Source organism: Podarcis liolepis, assembly GCF_965112155.1.
Source record: "Podarcis liolepis genome assembly, chromosome: 2".
In the NCBI taxonomy this organism is placed as follows: domain Eukaryota; kingdom Metazoa; phylum Chordata; class Lepidosauria; order Squamata; family Lacertidae; genus Podarcis; species Podarcis liolepis.
Window position 1 is genome coordinate 29,768,013 of NC_139555.1, and position 22,965 is coordinate 29,790,977.

Sequence of the window (22,965 nt, forward strand, 5' to 3'; positions counted from 1 at the left end):
GGTAATCTCCCTTTTCCTGCCAGTTCTTCTGTCTAAACAATTAGGGTTGCCAGCTTTTGCTGCTTTGGGATGCCCAGTTTTGCTTTCATCTCTATCCAGCTGATCTCCTGCACATACCTCTTACTTGTTTTTTTTCTGGCCCAACCCTATATTGGGATAAGAGGACTGAGCAACATATCTTCTCATCCCCTGTCTCAATGACTTGAACCCTTTACAGGGCTGTAAACAAATTGGTTGATCCCTTGGCGCTTGTCTCATGCAGCCTGCCCCTGTTCTTGACCTCTTTCGCTGGCACTGGTATTTCAAGAGACCAGAGGGACAAAGCAAGAGGGGTGAACTAGCATTTCAGTGATGATATTGCGTATCTCCCTCTCAGCAGCAGAGACTAGGAGATGCAAGTGAGGGAACACCAAAGAAGTGGGTGGGATCTCCAAGTGTGATTTAGGACAGCTATGGTCATGCTACACAGACAAGCACTAGTCCTATTATGTCCCTGAGAGCCCCAGAGACTCCACATCAACTTCCACTTTGGCAGAGCCAGTTAATGACATCTCTGAAAAGTCACCTCCCGTCTCTCTCTTTCATCCCTGCCTTCTGGTTGTCAGGGAAACAGCATCTTGAAACCTGGCTCTCCTTCATTATGTGCATGTGACCCTAACGTAAAGCCTCTACTCTCTAAGAGAGCTTGATGTCAGAGTTTGCCCTATTTCTTTTTTAAATGGTTCTATGCACATTGCTCACTAAGGAGGAGGGATTTTGGTGGAGTGAGAGGAAGGGAGAAGGCCTCTTATTCTTAGGAAGCAAAGCAGTGTATATTTCTTTCCTGAGGAATAATTCCAAACAAATCTGCAAATGCTTGGAGCACATGCAGCCAGAATTTCAGCAACAGGTGCAAATTTAATTTATTTACAATATTTGTATGCTGTCCAACAACAAATGTTCTCTGAGCGGTTGACAGTCAGCTTAAAACCAGCAAAAGGAAAACGCCAAGCACAACATAAAAGCAAATTAAATAAAGCTACCAGCACTAAAACATTAATACAACGCAGCATAACAAAACACACACAAAGATTAAAACACCCGGGCAAATAAAAAGGTCTTCACCTGGAACCAAAAATTAAAACCTGGATGCCAGCAAGCCTACCTGTGGAGGGCAGTGGCAATGAGGATGAAATGGCAGGGATAGCTAATGTGGTACCCTCCAGGTATTGTTGAATTACAACTCCCACCAGCTCCAGGAAGCATGACCAATAGTAAGGTATGATGGGAGCTGTCCAACATCTGGAGGGTACATCCCTGGTTGAATGAAATAGCCAGTGTTGTCAGCTTCCTCCCTTTGGTGAGAGGAAGGAACATAGGGAATATACTCAGTCCTACTCAACTCCAATTATTACATCCGCTAATAGAGGTTGCACAAGTCATTCACCCAATAATAACGGGCCAACAGAGGGAAACTGAGGATTCAGCAAAGGGATAGAAGACCTCGCCCAGAAAACAACTTTGAGAAAGTGGATTCCTGTGACTACTGCCCAGTATGTAGCTGTCTTGAGCAGATCTCTGTAACAGAAGAACGTTTGCTTTATTAGCAAAAAGGAGCAACTTTTCTTCCTTGGCACCACCTTTGCATGTTTCTGCTGCTCAAGAACCAGAAGGATTGAAGACCATAGAGGATGGAACAGAGGAGTTTGCAGTGTTCAACATTTCCAGGATATAGTGGTTTGGGTACATTTTTCGTTTCACCCTGGGGCTTGCAATGCCGACTGTGAGTGGCACACTCAGTGGATGCTGGGTGTGTTTGTCAACTCCATTAATCACACAGTTGTTTCACATGAGAAGCTGGGCAGCCAGGTGAGCAGTGCTGGCCTTCAACAGGGAACTGGCATGTAATTAAGAGTAAGCAATCAGCCAGGCCACCTGATATTTTGAACACAACCTTCTCTTGACATGCTTTCCTGAATGCATACATATATTGAAGATGTGGCAAGATTTTAGTTTTACAGGGGAGCTTGTGCCTCTGGGTAAAAACACAAGTGTGATTCCATTGAGATGGTCAATGATATGATATGGTTTTTTCAGTATCAGTGATGCCTTACATTTCTTGAGAGTGCAAAAGAATGAAAGGGTTGGTGTGTCACTTTAATGATTCCAATTGCCTTTTTTTGGACCATACCCTACAACAGAGATAGAAAACTCAAACATGTTGTCATAGTGATTCATGGGATACTAGGACCTATGGGACCAAAAGCAGATGGCAATCGTGAGAAGGAGAAATGAATGTGAGCAACACCTCTGCTTTTTCTAGGTATTTACAGACATGCTTAAAGGTAACGCAGACACAAAACAATTTACAGACAAATATAATATCCACATCTCAATGGCTCCCTCTAAGCTGTGCTCTAAATTGAGCACAATTCAAAGTGTTGGTGCTGACTTTTAAAACCCTAAACAGCCTTGGCCCCTTATACCTGAAGGTGCCTCTCTACCATCATTGTTCAGCCTGGACACTGAGGTCCAACTCCTGTGAAAAGTTACAGGGAACCAGGCAGAAGACCTTCTCAGTAGTGGCACCCTCCCTGAGGAATGCCCTCCCATCAGATGTCAAGGAGATAGATGACTATATAACTTTTAGAAGACACCTGTAGGCAGCCCTGTATAGGGAAGTATTTAATGTCTGATGTTTTATTATGTTTCTATGTGTGTTGGAAACTGTCTGGGGTGGCTGGGGCGACCCAGCTGGATTGGCGGGGTATAAATAATAAAATTATCATTAATAATAGTAGTCAACTCAAGTGGTAAGTGCTGATAGGACTGGAGCCGCTGAGGGACAACCGAGAGGTATCAGCATGCTTAGGGAAACCCCAAGGTTTGCAGTAGTACATTTACAGAACAAAACTCACAAGGGGGCAACTTCCTGCCCCCAGCCCAGTCCAAAAGGGGACTGGGCATGCTAAGTAGGCAAGTAGGAATGTACCAGAAAACCTGCAGGAAGGCATGGTTGACTGGAAATATGAGCAGGCACCCTCCTGCTAGGATGTGACGGTGTACTGCAACATTTTGCTGCAGGTTCACGTGGTAATCCTTCAGAAAAACACAGCTCAGTACTAAACATGTTTACTGAGAAGTAATCCCTGGCGTTTCAGTGGGGCTTACTCCAAGGTAAGGGTGCACAGACTTGCAGCTGAACCACTGTTGCTGCTTCTCTCACACAAACATTTATGGCCAAACAGGGCCTCAATAATAATTTTAAAAGTACTGTTTCTAAGGACAGCCTTTTCATGACCAGGAGTGGTTACTTTTGCAACTAAAATGCTATTTTTATGTGGCAAAATGCAGAGCTTATTTTGTGTTTCTGACAGAGCTCCCATCCGCCTTCTCTTCTGCCACCGCCACCCCCACCACGCCTGTTTGCTCTTTCCATACAATGGTGTCTGGCTTCCAACCAGATGATTCTCCACAGAAACTGGGGGAGAGAGGGAGAGGGTTGTTTTTGTTGCAGCCCAGTGTTCCATCTGCTGGGAAAGAATGCCAGTCACAGGCACCACAGCAGAAGTCACCCCGTGATGCTTTAAAAGTGCACTCTTAGCTTAGCACTGACAAGGGTTACTATGATGAAAAGCATGCCGTCTTCATCCCATGGACTAATACAGAGATGGGAAATCCCCCTAGCCCTCCCACAGAGGTCCACATTCCTGTGGGGCAATATGTTGGGGGGGGGTCACATGCTAGTAGCGGCCAGTGTCAGAGCCAATGATGGGTTGAACCAGAGACAAAAGTGTTCTGGATTAATTAATCCAGGCTAGACTAATCCAGGTTTCAGTTTTCACCAAGGTTAACTCAGATTAGAATTTCCAATACTACACAGGGTTGCTCAGAAGCAAGCATTAATGGGTTTGGTGGGTCATTTTCAAATACGTATACAAATGATTTTTGTTTTGTTTTTTAGTACAATAGACCAACACAACTACTATTCTGGAAAGCAAGTGAAAGCAGTTCCTGACTTTAATGTTGCAATGCATAAATGCACATGCAAGCACGCACATATAGCAGAAACCTAACCATTTGTTCTCAAACAGCTGGGAGGGGGATTCTTTCTCTCAAGTCATGGAACCAGTAAATGAATTTTCAGAAATCAATTAATTTTTACTACCCAAAAAATACTGTCCCTCCCAATTGTTTGGAAACTATGTAGAAAGAAAGAGGAACACTTTAAAAAAGCCGGGAGAAGTAAGGAGGAAATGAACAGGACAGAGAGAACTATTGTGGGGTGGAAGGGGGCAGCTTTAGGAGGAATTAGCAGTTGCATAAAATGAGGCTGGGACTGCGAGTTAAACTATGGGCTGCATTCAACTAACCCAGTGGGTCAGAAGCCATCGGCACAAGGGCTCCTGCTAGCACAGTGGAGCTTCCCCCCAACTCCCCCTAGTTCCTCACCCCCCAATCCACTCTGAAAGGTTGGAAGAGCCCCCCAGAACAGTGCACAGGGAGAGGAGAGGGGAGAGCATTCCATCGGGCAAGCAGAAATGCTTGTACTGATGGAACAACTGTGATAGCATTACGTTGGATCCCACCCAGTGAAATTTGTTATTGCAAGATGTGGTGATGACAACCAACTTAGATGACTTCCAAAGAGGCTGACAGTGCAGAGGTAGAGAGCTATCATGAAGAGGCACTTGTTGTTGTTGTTTAGTCATTTAGTCGTGTCCAACTCTTCGTGACTCCATGGACCAGAGCACGCCAGGCACTCCTGTCTTCCACTGCCTCCCGCAGTTTGGTCAAACTCATGCTGGTAGCTTTGAGAACACTGTCCAGCCATCTCGTCCTCTGTCGTTCCCTTCTCCTTGTGCCCTCAATAATCTTTCCCAACATCATGGTCTTTTCCAGGGAGTCTTCTCTTCTCATGAGGTGGCCAAAGTATTGGAGCCTCAGCTTCAAGATCTGTCCTTCCAGATAAAACTGCATGCTGACCATTTTATTTCTCACTGGCAGGAAATAAAAAGCTGTGGCCTAAATGTTTGTGTGCGTTGGATGATTTTAGTTTTTTAAAAACTATATACCTCACATTTGAATGAATAGGCCACTTGTGTACACATTAAATGCAATACTTTGAAATATTGAGGTCCTTCTAAAATACACCCCAAGCCTTCCTTTCCTTATCTACTAGCAATTTCACTTCAGTCCTGTCTTTTCATGTTTCCTCCACAAAGTTCCTTTCCTTCCACTTACCCCAGATATATGTGCAGCACTCATTACACTGCTATCAGACCCCAGACTCTCTTTCCCTATAGTCAGGTTGCATGACACTATTTCCCAATTATTTCAGTGCATAACCATACTACACTTTGACTCCCATGCCACTCGTTCAAATGAGCAGAGCCTGAAACATCCAGAATTCACAATGACATTCTCATCACCGGTGTAAAAATATAGATTTCTTGCTGCCTTGGAGAAGAACAGACACTATGCCACTCAGATGAAATGATTCCATTGGCATAGTGAAGCTTGGAACAGTGAGTGCTTTCTCACATCACGAAAATGGGATTCATTCAAAACTGGGACCTTTAAGCTTTGCAAAACGTGTAAGAGTTAATCAGTCCACAGGCTGGGTACGTTCTCTGTATATTCTTCTAAATGACTGTATGTATGCCACAACAAAAGGTAAAAACTCTTGTTTCCTAGTAATCGCCAGCTGTATAGGAAGGTTTCATGACAACCTAAATGGAACACTTGCTGATCATCCTGTCTCTTGCCCACATCACATCTGATGATTGGTGTTTTATGAGTCAGATGGAGTGTGCTATCTTCACGACCCCAGAAGTGATATCTGGAAGGTGTCACCAAGTATTTAGATTGTATTTTTAGCACCTCAAAATGCAACCGAATACTGACATGTTCAAAAGGCTCATGCAATCCTGTGTCTCCTCAAAATTATTTATTCCATTTTGACATGCCAACAAGTCTTAGGAAACAAGACTGAAAGTCAAAATGCTTGGGAGCCACAGATCTAGCAGACTGATTCATGAAACATAGTTACTGGAATGTGCTATTCCATTTAATTTTTTGCTCAAGACTCCTGCCAGTAACTCTTACTTTTGATCTAAGGACCTTTCCCCTCACATTCTATCTCTCTCTCGCCAGCATTCATTTACACTTATTTCCCCGGTGCATGATTGTAGCTTTCTGAGCATCCGCAAGCATGCTCAACTACGTGATACTTTCTGCTAGGAAGGAGCTATAGAATCAGAGGTGGAAGGGATTTAATCAAGTCCATTCCCCTGTCAGACATATGAACGTGCTTAAAACTACCTTTGTCTATGTACATTCAGCTTCAGAGTTGAACATATGGCTGGAAATGGTATGATCCAGTCCAATTATATTGCTACTATCTAAACTAATCTAGCCATAAACTTGTCTAGCCTGCTCTTCTAGTGATGATTGTACCACATTCCTAAGCAACCCATTCCAATGTACCTCCACTCTTAACAGGGAGTCCATTTCCCCTGACATCCAGGCTAAATGTGATCAGTAACACTTTGAGCCCATTCTTTCTTCCCTTGTCTATTTTAGACAAGGAGAACAGCGGATAGTCTATACAAAACCCAGCTTTTCCATTCAAAGGAAGCTCTTGCTTGTTCCTCTCCATGGGTATTCTCAAAGGCCTTTCACCAGCACTGGATATCTGGAGGAAACTCTCCCTGCAGTGGGCAAACTTGATCAGGTTTGGGACTTGACTTGCTACTGAATTTTGCCTCAAGCAAAGTTTCAAGGTAGCTTTGAAGGTTCCTCTTCAGGAGAAACACAAGAGGGATTTCAAGGAAAGCTAAACAAAGAAGAATCCCAATAGGACTAGCATTGTTTCTCAGAGGGTTCTAGTTACAGGTAGGTAGCTGTGTTGGTCTGCTGTAGTCAAAACAAAACAAAATAAATAATAAAATAAAATAAATCCTTCCAGTAGCACCTTAGAGACCAACTAAGTTAGTTATTGGTATGAGCTTTCATTTTATTTATTTTATTCTCAGAGGGTGGTGAGGGTGACTTCCTCACATCCATAAACATTTCCCCCTGAATTTGCTCATTCCATCCTTTGTTTTCCTTTGCTTCTCTCATCCCTGACCTTCCTCTGTCTATATGCTCACCCTTTAGACTGCAAGCTCTTTGGGTCACTGAACTCTGTCTCAATTGCTTATACTGTGCAGTGTCCTGTACATTATACTAAAACAGCACACTTCCAGGCAAACTGATAATATGACAAAATAAGCAAGCATAGCCCGTGTAGGCAGGGGGTGGGGTTGCCATTAGAATCCCATCAGGTATTATTGGCTATTAGGGCTGGTTCAGCTGGGTTCCTAAGCACAACCTTCCTACGGAAGTAGCCAATGCAATTATTTGGTGATGCAGACTTTGTTGCTGTCAGCAATCACCAGCCTATTGTCACTAGTCCTAAACAGGCACTTTGTCCTTCCATATGCATAGAGGGAAGGCAGTATTACTGTGCCCCATCCATTCCCCCAGTTGTCAGAGGAGCCAAGATTTCTACACCATGAGGATGAGAAATGTTTGGGATATGGGATGGCTTTTCCACTCTGGAAGGAAGCGGGCAAGCAAGGAGGAGGAATTAGTATGGAAGTGAGAGGCAAAGAAGATGAGAAGGTTTGGGGAATGCTTTGAAGAGGGGGTTCTTTTCATGTTTCGGCTTTCTTCCCTTCCCTCCCATTCCCTTCGTCTACAAGAGCAGCACGACTCGCCTAGCAGCTCAAATAATACTCCCCCCCACCTCTTACATCAATATTGTTATGTTTTATACAATAGCACCAGCTGGTAGCCATCATATACAGTTAAAGGCATCGGTAGGAATCACTTGCAGTATGCAAACACCTTGCCATTGATCGGTGAAGCTCGGACACTCAAAATCAGTGTGAGTAAAGGCCAGTGCATTTGCAGGAGTGTCACCAGGGCAGAAGGTCCAGGAGCTCTTTCAGAAGAATGAGCAGGACGGCTCCCCAATGCAGCAGGGCTGGGTTACTACATTTTGAAATGAGGTAATACAAGTAACATCTGAAAAGCCTCTCCTCCCAGACCCATAAGACTATTAAGTCCAAAGTTTAACATTACCTAAGTGCACTGCTGGATATATGACCTGAAGGCAAAGTGCAGACCAGCAGAGGGCCTCTGTTGAATAAGCTATATGGCAGATGATTACCTGACGCTCTCTCCTCCTTCCACAGCAACAAGCAATACAGAAACCAGAAAGACATCCTTGTCAGAGCCATAGGTCTATTAAGAAAGTGGCAGAGAGGGAGGGAGGGAGGGAATTTTACTCTCCAGAGCTAAAGCCCATTAAATCTGGGGATGGCAGAGCAGATGGAAGGCTTCGGTTGAGTGAGGACAAGACCCAAGACTTGGGGGGAAGGGTCAAAGGAACAGACAGACTCTTAAGAGCCAGGGATTTAGTCTGACCTGACTCCCTTTACTTGGCAGCCCATATGGAAAAAAATAACATTTCCCCAGTACGGATTGGATTTTACTGTTAGACTGAGGAAAATTAACCAGAATTGAAAGGGAAACTGGTTTTTCTATCCCTCAAAATATTATAATTTTGTAATAAAACAGTTTCTTATGAATATGGAATTTTTTAAAGAAAGCAAAACTTGTGGTGAAACATCAGAATCAGCCCACCTATCTTTTTCTTTCTTTCTTCTTTCTTTTTGTTTGGTCTTATTGTATGCCAGAGTCTTACCAGCAAATGACAATTTACCAACCAATCATAAATTACATGACATTTGTTATGGAGCTTGAGGGATTTCAATAGGGTTTTTCCCTCCAGGCAATCTGAAGAATTCTGACATAGCAAACCTACTATAATGACACGTCAAGATTTTTTTAAAAAAATGGTATGGTTCCAATGGGAAAGTTTTCCTGAAGTTTGTCTAATCAGGGGAGAAGTTAACTTTAAATGTTATATTTATAATAGTTTTTTCCTTCAGCGCATATATATGTTCTGTCTTAAATAAAATGAAGCTGTCTTTACAAAGGTCAAGGTAACTTACTAATCAATCATAGGCAAACCTACATTCTCAAGAATTTAAGAGAAGTCCCTAAGTATCATGAATACTCAGCCTTTCTAATTCCAGATCCTCAGGCCCAACCAAGCTATTTAAAATTCTGTTCAAAGTGTTGTTTATTGAATAGACATAATTAAGGCACATTGATATCTATGATTTATCTGAAGTACAAATGAATAAAGTTTATTGTGTAAGTCCATTCCAGGACATACAAAGTACCAAAACTTTCCTAAAAGCATAGCAGTTACATAAAATATATACATATCCTTAAAATAAACAGAGCTTTGTTTAAAAAGAAACAGAAGTATGTTTGTGTGTGCGCGCACATGTGCGCATACACACACACATATATATGGAGATGACATGAGAAGATGTGGGATAACTGGCCTCATATAACCAACATGATTAAGTCTAATAACTGCATGAAAGGGTTAATACCATAGAGTAAGCTGTCCTGCCAGGGTTAGCTATATCCACTTCTCCTCACCTTGGGATGAACTAGAGAAGCTCATTGCGTGAAGAGGTTTGAGCTGGTTGCTCCAGCTCAACCACATGGCTCTCATTAGCCACTCTTGAGTTCCTATACCAATAATTTAGGAACCTTCACTGCTTTGTAACTAAGCTATGTTTTACTGTCTGTGCAACCTTGTCTGAAGCACATGAATCTGACCTTTGGAGAATGTGTAAGTAAACCATTTTGTAACTTACCAAACATGTGGTCTTTTTCCTATGCTGGGGGAAGAGGAAAACTATGGAAAGAAAACTTTTAAGGGGACATTTTGGAACTCACTTGGAGGGGCACATATTTTAAAGGTCTAATAGCCTTTATCTCCATGATTTACTTTGCTGCATATTTTGTGACTTTAAAACTCTGCTGGGGTTCTTTCACCTCAAACTTGGATCTTGACATCCAGGAATTCGAATTCATATCCATCCATCCATCCATCCATCCATCCATCCATCCATCCAACAGGAGATACATTTAGTATTTTTGTGTCTTCATAGCTCCTTGACAAATAACAGAAAAAGAATCCAAAAATTCTTCTCTGCATTTACCTGCCTTTACTGCGAACGAAGCAACCCTCCAAGTCCCATGCTGGTTTGGTGCTTGCAACAGAAAGCCCAATTTCTCTTTCACTTCCTAGTACTTCATTCTTTTTAAAAGGGGCTCTAAATAATGTTGTTCTATATCAGCACACATGTGACATTTGAGGACCAAATCCTCCAGTACTGGTTCCCTCACAGAAGAAGAAGAAGAGGAGTTTGGATTTAATATCCCGCCTTTCACTCCCTTTAAGGAGTCTCAAAGCGGCTAACATTCTCCTTTCCCTTCCTCCCCCACGACAAATACTCTGTGAGGTGAGTGGGGCTGAGAGACCTCAAAGAAGTGTGACTGGCCCAAGGTCACCCAGCAGCTGCATGTGGAGGAGCGGAGACGCGAACCCGGTGCCCCAGAATACGAGACTACCGCTCTTAACCACTACACCACACTGGCTCTCACGCAGATGCCTTCTATCTTTTAGTCCCACTGGCGGGTTACCCACCAAAATACTAGGTAGAAGAACATTGGGACTTCATTCTAGAAAACACGTTCTGAGGCACCACATTCCCTCTTGTGCTTCAACTTTAGAAAAGTCACTCTGCCTGTCCATCTATGTTTGCAGGAATTCAAATTCCGCTAATGTGGTTTAGCGAACAACTTTGATCTAAAACAGGCTAGAAACTAGTCCTTCTGGGTTGAGCTACAGTGGTGTTACAAAACAGCCACAAAGACCCCATTTGCTATTTCTAGTGTATCTGAAGAAGTGTGCATGCACACGAAAGCTCATACCAAGAACTAACTTAGTTGGTCTTTAAGGTGCTACTGGAAGGAATTTTTTTTATTTTGACTATGGCAGACCAACACGGCTACCTATCTACTACTAGTAACACTGAGTAATTTCTAGTGACACTGAGAATGCTGGAATGCACTTTTACTTCCATGACTTTGGCATGGGGGACAGATTTCACACAGAGTCTAGCAACATGGTGACAAGGAATTAGGAAAAAAAACAAAACTGGAAGCACCTCAGTGCTGAAGAAGAGCAGGGGCTGTGGGCTTTTTGGCAAAGATTTGTATGAAAGGTTGAGCTTCACATATTGATCCAAAATAACCAGAGAACTCTTTAGCCAAAGAAGCATTAGACGGTACATACTATGCAGTTGGGAGATAATTAGAACTATGCCGTGTTTTTTAAAAGGAGACCAGCCCTGATATGCCCAGTACAAGTCGTACACCCTGAGTAAGCACACAACTGCAATTTCATTACAGGAAGAGACTCCAACTGGGCTGTATAGGATATCTCATCAAATGGATATAGGAGTGCCACATCCAGGGCCAAAATTGGTTTATATTCCTTTACATCCAGTTGCAGTAGAGGCAGCAAGAGGAGGGATGCAGGTACAGTGGAGAGACCAGCAACTTTTGGACTGTCTCTTCTTGAACTGTTTCCATCCCATCCGGTCATTAGAACTCGTAACTAAGAACTTGTATCTGAATTTGCTTATCTCCTCCTCCATCCCAATCAACAGTCCTTTTGTGCTGTGTCTTTTTAGACTGTAAGCCCAAGGGCAGGGGCAGGCTTGTGATTTGTAAACTGCTCTGGAAGCTGTTTTTTGTTTTTGTTTTGCTGAAGAATGGGATTCAATAAATAAATAAATATCCCCCCTTTAATAGCTGCTTCAATGGACACCATTTAGCAGAAGCTGCCCTTCCACTACATTACAGCATTAATGGAAGATGGAGAGACTGCCAGGTTTCTCCATCACTGAACTATTAAAGGCAGAGGGAGACCCTTTGAGGCCAGGAGGTGGCAAATCTAACTGCATCGGTTTTGACTTGATGAGTTTGCACAATAGACCCTATTTCTGTGCTACTTGCTGCTATAGCCCGTCAGTACCTGGCTGCTGCTGGGAAAAGAAACAGGAGCAGCATCTGAGGACAGCTTCACACATAGCAGATTTCCAGCAAAGGATGTATTTCTCTGCAGGGAAATAGCATAAAACCTGCAAGCAGCTCATAAAGTGCAGCAGCGCTATTGCAGAAGGCAAATGTACAATTCTGGGAAGCAGCCATGGCGGCTGGTGGCCCCCAGACCTCTTGGGGCTGCTAGGAGGTCAAAAGGGCATGGCCTCGTCATCCTGTTTTTCTCCCCATCCTTGTCCCTCGCAAAGATAACTGCGAACATTTAAGCATTGCAGTTCAGTTAGCAGCTAACCAAACTGAAAAGTGTCTTATCTTGGTTCAAAAAGAGTCTCTTCTGTCACAGAACGGCTCCCCTTTTTGGAGGGGGAGCCTGCGTTGTTGGCGGAGACCCAGGACCTCCCAGTGACCCGACTGTGGACGGAGGAATTCTGCCCATGCCATTAGGACTCCCAGCCACCGCGTCACACACATCCCCGGCTGACCAATCGGGTTAGGCGGGGTGTGTGGCCACGTGGTGATTAAACGGCAGCACAGCTGGGTAGGGCAGCCTCCATTCGTCTCCTCCGTCGGTGACCCTGTGGGTGCTCAATTGATGTACATCATAGGGCTCCCCTATCAGTGGTTGACCCTTACGGGACTCCTGCAGATAGGCAGGAGTCAGGATATAGTCTTGCTTCACCCAATTGCCTAAGCCAAACTGCTCACATCTGTAACCAGTAAAGTCGTGGCCTAATTGACCCCATTAACCCAACATTTTCGTGTCTGTGTGTTTATTTCTGAAGGAACTGTGGGGCCCGGGGCCTCGCCACACAATTGCATCTCTGCTGGGAGAAAAGTATAAGTAAAAAAACAAAACAAAAACATTTATACTACAAAGAAGAGACTGCTTGAGCCCAATGGTGTGGGTGTTGCCTTCAAGGAAACAAGACTGAGCATGCTCAAACTGCACTTCCAGGCAGCCCTACTCATTCTATACTGAGACTGCTGAATAGGCCTCATAACAACAGGTGGAGTAGGAGTTTTCCAAGCAGGGGCTTGAAAAGAGGCAATCCTTCTAACAGTCAAATGTCAGCCACGTGATTTTGTTGCCCAGAGACAGATGGGGGCAACCTCTTTGGCATAGCTATACTTTTGGATTAGAACTGCTAGAGTGATGCAGAGACCTGATTGGTCAGAGAACAGGAGAGTAATTAGCAGTGAGCTATAACAATAACAACGACAACAACAACAACAACAACAACAACAACAACAATAATTAATTTATACCCCACCCATCTGGGCGGCTTCCAACAGAATATTAAAATACAATAATCCATTAAACAGTAAACATTAAAGGCTTCCCTAAACAGGGCTGCCTTCAGATGTCTTCTAAAAGTCTGGTAGTTGTTTTTCTCTTTGACATATGGTGGGAGGTCATTATACAAGCAACGTGCTACAAGGCTTGAAGTCCTTAAGATGCAGGCATGATACACATAAGCAGTATTAGGGTGGCACCTTGAAATTCAGGTTGCAGGTGAAGAAGATGGCGGTACTTGCTACCGAGTTTTGCTGCACATGACAACTCCTAAATTGTTCCCTTTGGGAACTCACCACTTCCCCTCCAGTACGTGCCCTTTACCCTAAACTTTGGAGGTTTCAGTGGACAGAAAGCCCTAGCTTGTTAAGATCCATACTATTTAAGCAGGGTTAGGTAACCATCACATTTCAGCCGCAAGCACTGTTGAGTATGTACCTCTTGCCAGTTTCTCTTGCTCAAAAGCTAATGAGAAGCTACAAGGCCTGCAAAATTGCTGGCCTTTCCTGCCATAACTCATTGCCTGTGACATGACTGACCTCATCGCAGGGGCCTGACACTTGGCAAGGGACTAATTACTGAGCTAGGGACTGTGAGGGAGTTCGGTGAAGGAAGCGCCGGAAGATGGGTAGAGGAGTAGGGCGATGCTAGGAGGAGAATACATTAAGTTCAAGAGAGGAAGTTTCCTCCAACTAAACTTCTTCCCTCCTCCAGGATTGGCAATCACAGGTCCCCTATACTCCAATTGCAGAAATACCGCAAGAGTCATAAGGCATCTAAAACACCATCTAGTCCTCATCCATTCTTCTTCTCAGACAAGCATCACTAATGCATTTTCTTATTGCCTCCGCATTTGTCATGACATTAAAGTGAAGCCAACATTTCAGAAAAACCTCTTCCCATCCTAAGGCTCTTGGTGACTAGGCTATTCTCCTGATACTGATATGCTGAAAGCTTTTTAACTCTCTGCAGCTTGAAAATTTGTTATTATCTATACAGGCTGGGTCATGCATGCATTTTCATTACTTGATGACAGCAGTTCTTCATGAACAAGCCATCACAAATCATACACCCCAGAGAAAACATCACCATAATGCAGAGCTTTCCAAAATTTTCATGTTGGTGACACACGTTTTAGACATGCATCATTTTGTGACACAGTAATTTTGTTTTACTAGCAAACCAGAGGTTAAACTAACTCCTTTCCAGCCCCAGGAAGAGTGCAGGGAGTGTTCATGTGACACATCTACACACTACAGCCTACACACTAACATGTTACAACAGACAGTTTGGAAAGCTCTGCCATCTTGCAGTGAAGAAAGCTCTGCCATCTTGCAGTGAAGGAACCGCCAGAGGGCCCTCGGCGCTGGACCTCAGTGTCCGGGTAGAACGATGGGGGTGGAGACGCTCCTTCAGGTATGCTAGGCCAAGGCCTATTAGGGCTTTAAAGGTCAGCACCAACACTTTGAATTGTGCTTGGACTTTGAATTGTGCTGAGAGCCAGTGTGGTGTAGTGGTTAAGAGCGGTAGTCACGTAATCTGGGTAACCGGGTTCGCGTCTCCACTCCTCCACATGCAGCTGCTGGGTGACCTTGGGCCAGTCACGCTTCTCTGAAGTCTCTCAGCCCCACTCACCTCACAGAGTGTTTGTTGTGGGGGAGGAAGGGAAAGGAGATTGTTAGCCGCTTTGAGACTCCTGAAGGGGAGTGAAAGGCGGGATATCAAATCCAAACTCTTCTTCTTCTTCTTCTTCTTGGAAATGTACTGGAAGCCAATGTAGGTCTTTCAGGATGGGTGTTAGATGGTCTCGGCAGCCACTCCCAGTCACCAGTCTAGATGCCGCATTCTAGATTAATTGTAATTTCCAGGTCAACTTCAGAGGTCACCCCATGTAGAGCGCATTGCAGTAGTCCAAGCGAGAGATAGCTAGAGCATGCACCACTCTGGCAAGACAGTCCGCGGGCAGGTACGGTCTCAGCCAGCGTACCAGATGGAGCTGTAGACAGCTGCCCTGGACACAGAATTGACCTGCCGCCTCCATGGACAGCTGTGAGTCCAAAACGACTAACATTGATTCACCCATGCTAACTGCAATTCCCACTGCGAGCCTTTCCAGCAAGCATAGAAAAAGAGATGCTTTCCTTTTCAAATGAGTGGAGGGTGGCATGCTTGATATATTCTCAGATACCATTCAGGAATGCGGGTCTAGATGGAAACATGCTTAGTGATCAAACACCATTCTGTTGCCACTGAACAGCCGCCAGTAAATGGATGATATCAATAAAAACATGAGGTTGGAAAGTATCCTTTTTAATACCTCCAGTTTCGGCAGAACGAGGCATCAATTCTCTTACTTGCCAGCTTATGTCCCAGTCCTCACACACAAGAGAAGTTTTCACACACATGTTCCTCACACAATGACTGCAGCATTGAGGAATGACTCACATGTGTGAATGAGCCCTCTCACCAATCAAACGGCACAGACGAACTTCCATATCACCTCAGACGCAATGCTTTTTGGTGGAGGCAGTGACACATTCAGCTGCATCAATCGATGAGGAATCAAATGATAAACATGCAGGTGTGAACACTCACAAGTCTTCCCTGCATTTCCCTCAGTTTTGTTCATCCTCATTAAAACAAAAAGAGCTGTAGAGAAGAGGGAAGAAAGGGAATTACAGGTAGTTTTAGGGAAGTTCATTTTAAAAAAGGGATTCGTTCCAGTTCACCTCCCCAAAAGGAATTAGTTCCATTTCAACTTTGCCCCCCCATCAAAAATAAACTAATTACATTCCAGTTCAATTCACAATTCATTCATGTGGTCCACAGCATTTTTCTCAGCCTTCAGAATTTTACAAGCTGCTTGCTAAAGTGTGTAGAATATACTGAAAGGTTAGAAACATCAGAACACACACACACAATGTAATTTGAACAACTGTTTTAAATATTTCCCATGACAATTATGATATTTAAATTTAAATAACAGAATCACTTTTCAGAGAGGTAAAAACGGTAAATGCAATGGCCACTGTGGTGTAGTGGTTAAGAGTGGTGGACTCGTAATCTGGGGAACCGGGTTCGCGTCTCCGCTCCTCCACATGCAGCTGCTGGGTGACCTTGGGCCAGTCACACTTCTTTGAAGTCTCTCAGCCCCACTCACCTCACAGAGTGTTTGTTGTGGGGGAGGAAGGGAAAGGAGAATGTTAGCCGCTTTGAGACTCCTTCGGGTAGTGATAAAGCGGGATATCAAATCCAAACTATCAAACGCAAAGTGTGACAAAACCTATATATCCATATATATTAGAATTTAAAAATAAATTTCAAAATGCCAAAAGTCCAACTGCAAAATAAACTTAATTCATGTTCAATTCACTTGGAAATAACAAGAACTATTTTCAAATGTAATTCAGAGACTATTGAATAAACCCAGTAAATTACTTCAGTTCGAACATTGGACACAGAAGGTCTAGTATATTTATTTCTCAAGTCGATATGATTTCAGCATGGTATTATTGCTTACAACATCAGACAAATGGCTTTATAAACCAATTTGCTTTACTTAAATAAATATTTTCCACAGCTTTCTGAGCTAGTGGCCTCTAACTCCCTGCTCCAGCCAGAAGTCAATGTTGGCTTTTAACTAGTTTCTAGTACATCCCAGAAAGCACAACATACTCAGGCTGTATATAGTGTCTATTTCATATTGGTAAAGATGTGCTGCTGTTTCTGGCCAAATAGACTTCAAAGAAGCTTATTCTAGCCTATGTTCTTGTCCCAAAATGGCCGCCAGATGGGAAATGCTTTCCCTTCCTATACACCTGAATTTTTATCTGGCTGTCCATCACCACATTTGTTTTTTTTGACACAAATTTACTGTCTTGTTCAAAGCTGCTCCAGTAGCGGCGAGATAAAAGGGAGCCAAGTTTCCAAAGGTACTGAGGGAGGAGAGCAAAACAAAAACACTCTGGCTCAAAGTGGCAGGTAGCTGACCCAGCAGACAGCCGTCTTATTAATATTCATGGGGTGAGCAAAGTAGACTAGTGGTAGCAGGAGAATAGAGGCCACAGGGGAGCTTCTGGAGCTTCCGCTCAGATCTGTAGGTTCCAGGGCGAGGGGCATTGGGGATTTGCTGGAAGGTAAATCCGTTCCAGCATCTTCCATTTAGCAACTCAAACAATGCATTTTAATGAGTCTCTAAACAGCCTGCTACATCCAGTTAAATAATATCCTTGACTGAGAGAGTCTCGGCCACGGATAAAGAGAGGGCAAGCCAAACAAGGAGGACATAAGTAGGCCAGTCAGAATTAAACCCATAAACCCATTCCTGTCTCAATATGTGGATTTATTGGAATGTTTCTTACTTGAGACCAGTTTTTGGCCCATGAGCTGCAAGGTGCTCACCCTGGGTGTTCAATCAAGGTTGAAGCCTGAAACTAAGGATCAGGGTCAAAGCCAGTCCTGGAACATATGGCAGACCCTCCAAGTCTCTCTATTTTCCGGTGACAGTTCCGGATTTACAGAAGCCATCCCGGTTTCTGATTTAATGCCAGAACATCCTGCTTTTCCTAGGACATCCCTATTTTCACTGGAGAAATGTTGGAGGGGATGGAGTTATGCGATCCCCAAGCCAAGCAGATCAGTAACTATACAACCTTTAGTAGATATCTGAAGGCATCCCTGTCTAGATAAGTTTTTAATGTTTAATGTTTATTTATGTTTTTATATATGTTGGAAGCCACCCAGAGTGGCTGGGGCAACCCAGTCAGATGAGTGGGGTGTAGATAGTAAAATAATAAATTATTATTATTATTATTATTATTATTATTATTATTATTATTGAATAGGACATCCCTATTTTCATTGGAGAAATGTTGGAGAGTATGCATATGGTATCATGTACACCTGACTCATGTGTAGAGTGGATTTCTCTTGTCGTACCCCCAAATGTCCCTATCTACCGATCAGCCCTCCACAACTGGGATTAGAAGGCAGGCTCATTAGGTCAGACTTGCTAGCTGGTTCTTTACAAAATAAATAAATAAACTGAACGTGACTTAGAATAAAATTACAATATATTTGGCTGCCCATCACCTGCTATTTTTGACGTACATTTCCTGGCTGCAGCATATTTTTGGAGGGGGGAGGGGGGTTAATATGTTGGATGAATTCAAGTATTCAAGTATTCCTTAAATATTTGTGACGATAGCCTACTGCTGCCTCATAACTGTCCAGAAATCAGCCTGCAATTCCTATTACTTAGGAAAGTAAGATTAACTGTTGTGTTGTTCACAACCGGTCTTCCAACTAGTACATTTCATGGAGCGAATTCTGGAACTTTTCCATCTCTGTTGTCTTGTCTTCCCTTTCATTTCTTAAAAAAGTACCTGTTCTGCCACTGACTGACTGCCAGGTATCCTGTTAAGCCTTCATGTAGCTGAACTAGATTTAAATCTGCTCATTAGGGGAGCCAGGTCAGAAACCAATAAGTACAGGCTGTACATTATTAGGAAGAGAGGTTAAGGAAGACAGCTGGGTCAGAAACCATGCAAAGGATGGCCTTTGGAAATAAGGCAACCTTATCTCAAACCATAGCCTTTTAAGTCTGCCTCGCCTCTCTTCCAGAGCAGAAGCAGAAAAACATACTTGCTCCTTTGATTGTAGTCGCATGAACCTCGGTGACCTGATTCTACTTTAGTGGCAAGTTAACTGATCCTGTTCAGCAACATTCACAATCACAAATGGCTAGCCATCTTTTGTAAAAGCTCTGCCTCTGCATCAGATATGGCACAAAGTGCAAGGCTGATCTTACTTTTCTCTCCAGAGGTATTCATTCATGTAGAATTAAAACCATAGCATCATCAAGCCACAAAGACAACCGAATTCAGACCACCTTTTGTTTACATTGCCAGAGCAGTTTACTGCCTTTCCCCTCTTATCTTGTTTGAAGTAAGATGGGTGGGGTCTGCTTTGCAGGCCACCCAATGAAAGGAATGGGAGCAACAGGTCCAGAGCAGCAGTAAGTTGAGCTATACAAAGTTCTGTCCTTTGCTGGTAACAAAGATGCAATTGATTGCATCACTTTCCTTTCCAGCAGCAAGTATCAGTGGTGCAGTTATGGACTTAGCTACATTAGTAAAACACAACGTTTCAAATTCATTATAAACATGCAACACCAGATGGTGCCAGAGAGCAAAAAGAATTTCAAAGCGATTTTTACATAGTGTTTTTCCCCCTTTTGTTATAATGATTTAATTTTTGACTTATTTATAGTGAGTTTCCCCCCTGTGTGTAGATCCACCCTAGGTTATTTCAGACTCTGAACTTCTTGGCCTGTGGATGGTAGTGAATATTACTTCAATCACTTCTAAATGTGGTAAGCTAGCCCTGCTGCATTTGGGCATCCGCTGTGAAGCGAGGCCCTGGAATTCTGCCCCAAATGTCTCTTATGATGGCACCACTGGCAAGCATGGCAGCCAACTCCAGCCATAATATGCTATGGCCAGATAGATTCATGGGGTCAAATATACACAGAAACTGCCTTGCTGGATCATGGAAATTTAGGGAGCTTCTATATATAGAGTCATGCCACTGGCCTGTCTCAGAATCGTCTATGCGCTAAAGCAGCTTCCAAGGGTTATACATTTAATACACAAATAAATGCTGGAAGATGCACAGTGCTGCCCTTCAGACATCACTCAGAAAACAACTCCCATGATGCTCAGCAAAGCTGATTCCCTAGAAAATGTGTTTAGGGTTGCAGCCTTAATTCTTAGTACAGTGGTACCTCAAGTTACAAATGCCTCAGGTTACAAATGCTTCAGGTTACAAACTCCACTAACCTGGAAGAGTTACCTCGAGTTGAGTACTTTGCCCCAGGATGAGAACGGAAATCGTGTGCTGGCAGCACAGCAGCAGCAAGAGGCCCCATTAGTGAAAGCATGCCTCTAGTTAGGAACAGTTTCAGGTTAAGAACGGACCTCCATGAAGTGAAGGACACGAGTCAGGTGAGCTGTGCATAAGCAAGCCGCCAGCTAGCTCTGCCAAGGCTCTTTTTATTAGCACAATATGCAAAACCAGTCAGGTACATTTTGGACTGTGACCTTTACACATCTTCCAATCCTGAGATCGAGGGGTGGTACAAAGTTATTTTGGCACCTGTTTCCACTGAGTCACTTTCCCCTTGCACAATGTTTAATCGAAAGAGACAAAGGTCACAGACAGGGCAAGGCAGACTACTAAGAGAGCAAAAGGTTAGATAGAGGGCATGATGTTCAGACAGCTGTGGCTTGTCTGCTGGTGGAAGTGTGCTCCACACCTTTCCACATCATTCCTTCACCTCCAGAACGAATTAAGTTTGTAACTAGAGGTACCACTGTACAAGCACCATCTCCAGAGCTAGAAAGCAACACTCAGCCTTCTTGTAGGGTGCTTCCACATGGCATATCATTGTGGAATCTGTGCTGCTCATGTGTGCAAATTATGAGCAGCGACAGCATCCTCATCAAAATACCACCACCACTCCGTGTATAGTGCCCCCCCGACAGCAATAATGTAGTAGCATAACAAACTGAAGCAGAATATAAATCCACCACTAAGGCTGTCACCACTACTGCACTGCCCGTGGGCCAGCCTTTTTGGCACCGGTTTGGAGTCATACCGACAAGGTTGGGTTTTGGGTTGTCCCTGTGGCCCCCAGTTTGAGCGTCACTTGCTCAGCTTGGGGGGCTGCAAAGAAAGCAGGGTTTGTGGCACAAAACTGTGCAAAACCAGCACACCACTTGGGCACTGGTTTGGTGCCAGTCAGACAAAGTTGGGTTTCTGGCCCTTTACTTGTGACTCCAGTTTGAGTTTCAGCACACCACTTTGGCACTGGTTTGGCATCTATGGGACGAGATTGGGTTTTAGGGTCGCCGGTGGCACTGTGGGTTAAACCACAAAGCCTAGGGCTTGCCGATCAGAAGGTCAGCGATTTGAATCCCCGCAACGGGGTGAGCTCCCGTTGTTTGGTCCCAGCTCCTGCCAACCTAGCAGTTTGAAAGCACAAAGTGCAAGTAGATAAAGAGGTACTGCTCTGGCGGGAAGGTAAACGGCGTTTCCGTGCACTGTTCTGGTTTGCCAGAAGCGGCTTAGTCATGCTGGCCACATGACCTGGAAGCTGTCATGGAGCCGCCTCCTTTGGCCAATAAAGCAAGATGACCGCCGCAGCCCCAGAGTTGTCCACGATTGGACCTAATGGTCAGGGGTCCCTTCACCTTTATGGACACCTGATTGTCAGTTACTCAGCTTGAGGGGCTGCACACTAAGCAGTGTTTGTGGCACAAAACCATCACACCACTTTGGCACTGATTTGGAGTCATTCTGACAAAGTGGGATTTTTTTGCATTAACTTATGACCCTGATTTGCTTTGTCAATTACTCGGTTGTGGGGGGGGGGGGATGGCACAAAACCTGGGGTTTGCAGCACAAAACGGCTCAAAACTAGCACAAAGCTTTGGCATTATTATTTGGGGGGGGGGGGGACACAACCCGGAATTTCAAGGTCACATGCTGATGAAGCTTACAATTCTGAAAACTTTGCTTTGTCCTTGGTTCTATTCACCACCCAAGCTTTTTGTTTTATGCAACAACCATTCACCGAGTTCTTGAAGCCTGCTTGACATAATTATGTTAATTCCCATTGTTGTTCTACTTGATCTGGCTGATGGCTCTTCACAATGCACGAGCGATTTCTGTAAATGCCAGAAAGGTCCCACAGAGAGCTTTGGGGAAAGTGAGCAGGAAAGACGGAGACTGCATTCTGGGGAGTTGGAAATGGCATCCGCAAGCTCGATTTGATACCGGGCGCTGAGGAACATTTCACCCTTCCAAAGACTGTACTTTTACCCTATTCCCCTTCCACTGCCAACCAAACAACTTACTTGTTTTCATAGCACCTTTTCCCTCCATCTCCAAGATGCCCTTTGCCTTGCCTCCAAAATATGAAGCTGATTTGTGGTTTTCTTGGAATATCATATTCACCATTTTTTCCTCAGCCTTAACTTTTATTCATTCACTTGTGGGAATGAAGAAATGGCTTTTCTTCAATTCCTGCACTGTGCTTTGAAGCAGGAAGGCAACTGGGACACATCTCTTTCCTTTCCCAAAGGAAAGCTACTGGATTGAGTATCAAGGGCCAATTGCAAACACTATAGGGGGTAGGAATATGGCGGCAAGAGAGATTTCCCTACCTTTATACCCATGGGGGCAGGTGGTACTTCTTCAGACAGTTTTGTTCGCTGACAGTCTCATCGGGCAAACGCTGTGCTGTGCCAAAGGGAGAACACACTTCTGAAGACCCTTTTCCACAATAGATTGAGATTGGGAACTTAATTAGAAATAAATGCAGCTACCTCCTCAAAGATAAAGCTGTCAACCCTAGTGATGCACGACAAGCAATCCAGCAAGAGGTTTTTTTTATATATATACCATCAGTCCACTTATGAACCTTGAGCTATCTGTGCCTCAGATAGTCTCATAACAACTACTGGCAAGGTTTCTCATCAGGGCTTTATATAGATCCAAAAGGAATTAGATGTGCCCCCTTCTAGTAAGGGGAGGGGAAAGCTGGCTACCTGAATTCAGCAGCCAACCCTTCCACACCAAATATG

At 43.9% G+C, this 22,965-nt stretch overlaps 1 long non-coding RNA gene across 1 annotated transcript; it reads right to left on the reverse strand.

Moving 5' to 3' along the window:
- Window positions 1-885: 885 nt before the first annotated feature.
- LOC310700760 lies at window positions 886-22,742 on the reverse strand. Its single transcript, XR_014522797.1, has 2 exons — window positions 22,546-22,742; window positions 886-1,557 (listed from the first exon to the last, which is right to left on the reverse strand). It is a non-coding gene; the product is annotated as an uncharacterized lncRNA (long non-coding RNA).
- Window positions 22,743-22,965: the final 223 nt, after the last annotated feature.